This window comes from Calidris pugnax, unplaced genomic scaffold, assembly GCF_001431845.1.
Source record: "Calidris pugnax isolate Ruff unplaced genomic scaffold, ASM143184v1 scaffold620, whole genome shotgun sequence".
NCBI classification, from domain to species: Eukaryota; Metazoa; Chordata; class Aves; order Charadriiformes; family Scolopacidae; genus Calidris; species Calidris pugnax.
This window is the reverse complement of record NW_015091349.1, coordinates 53,834-55,529: the sequence shown is the minus strand read 5'-3', so window position 1 is coordinate 55,529 and position 1,696 is coordinate 53,834. Positions and strand designations below refer to the sequence as shown.

Genomic DNA, 1,696 nt, shown 5'->3' with positions numbered 1-1,696 from the left:
TCTTCCCCCCCCCCCCAAGCATCACTCTGCAGTGGGGGCAAGGGACCGACCTGAGCTGCCCCCTTCGTCCTGCCAAGGCTTGTCCTGAAAAATCTCCGTCCTCTCCCGCACTGCGGAACCCGAAAAAGGAGAAAGGGAAAAAAAAAACCCAAAATCAGGTCTCGGAGCTATTCCTGGCCACCAGCTCCCCTGCCCACGGTGGCCACGGCCACCAGCTCCCGTGCCCGAGGTGGCCACGGCCACCAGCAGCTGCCTGGGGACTGGGATTACCAGGATTGGGATGCGGGTGTTACTGGGATTGGGGGTTATTAGGACTGGGGGTAATTAGGATCAGCAGTGGGCATTATTAGGAGCGGTTTTACTGGGATCAGGCACTATTAGGACTGGGGTGCTGGTGTTACTGGGATCAGGCACTATTAGGACTGGGGACTGGTGTTACTGGTGTGGGGGGTTATTAGGACTATTAGGACTGGTGTTACTGGTGTGGTGAATTATTAGGACTGGGATGCCGGTATTATTAGGACTGGGCGTAATTAGGATCAGCAGTGGGTGTTATTAGGAGCAGTTTTACTGGGATCAGGCACTAGTAGGACTGGGGTGCTGGTGTTACTGGGATTGGGGGTTATGAGGACTGGGATGCTGGTGTTACTGGGACCAGGTGGTATTAGGATTGGGGTGCTTGTGTTACTGGGATTGAGGGTTATTAGGACTGGTGTTATTGGGATCAGGTGCTATTAGAACCGGGATGCTGCCGTTATTAGGCTCAGGAGTCATCAGGACGGGGGTACTGGTGTTACTGGGATTGGGGGTTATGAGGACTGGGATGCTGGTGCTATTGGGATTGGGCTTTATTAGGACTGGGGTGCTGGTATTATTAAGACTGGGGGTAATTGGGATCAGCAGTGGGTGTTATTAGGAGCAGTGTTACTGGGATCAGGCACTATTAGGACTGGGATGCTGGTGTTACTGGGATCAGGCACTATTAGGACTGGGGACTGGTGTTACTGGTGTGGGGGGTTATTAGGACTATTAGGACTATTAGGACTGGTGTTACTGGTGTGGTGAATTATTAGGACTGGGATGCCGGTATTATTAGGACTGGGCGTAATTAGGATCAGCAGTGGGTGTTATTAGGAGCAGTTTTACTGGGATCAGGCACTATTAGGACTGGGATGCCGGTATTATTAGGACTGGGGGTAATTAGGACCAGGATGTTGGTGTTATTGGGATTGGGCATTATTAGGACTGGTGTTATTGGGATTAGGTGCTATTAGAAGCAGGATGCTGCCGTTATTAGGCTCAGGAGTCATCAGGATGGGGGTACTGGTGTTACTGGGATTGGGGGTGATTAGGACTGGGATGCTGTTGTTACTGGGATTGGGGGTGATTAGGGCTGGGGTGCTGGTATTATTAGGACTGGGGGTAATTAGGATCAGCAGTGGGCATTATTAGGACCAGTTTTACTGGGATCAGGCACTATTAGGACTGGGATGCTGGAGTTACTGGGATTGGAGGTTATTAGTACTGGGGTGCTGGTGTTACTGGGATGGAGGGTTATTAGGACTGGGATGGGGGTGATTAGGACCAGGATGCTGGTGTTACTGGGATGGGGGGTTATTAAGACTGGGGTGCTGGTGTTACTGGGATGGGGGGTGATTAGGACCAGGATGCTGGTGTTACTGGGATGTGGGGGGGG

At 51.9% G+C, this 1,696-nt stretch overlaps 1 protein-coding gene across 1 annotated transcript in view; it reads left to right on the top strand.

Annotated features, from left to right (window-relative positions):
- LOC106899323 (pulmonary surfactant-associated protein C-like) overlaps positions 1–1,696 on the top strand; it is a 45,600-nt gene that overhangs the window by 1,781 nt on the left and 42,123 nt on the right. The gene's annotated exons all lie outside the window — the stretch shown is intronic.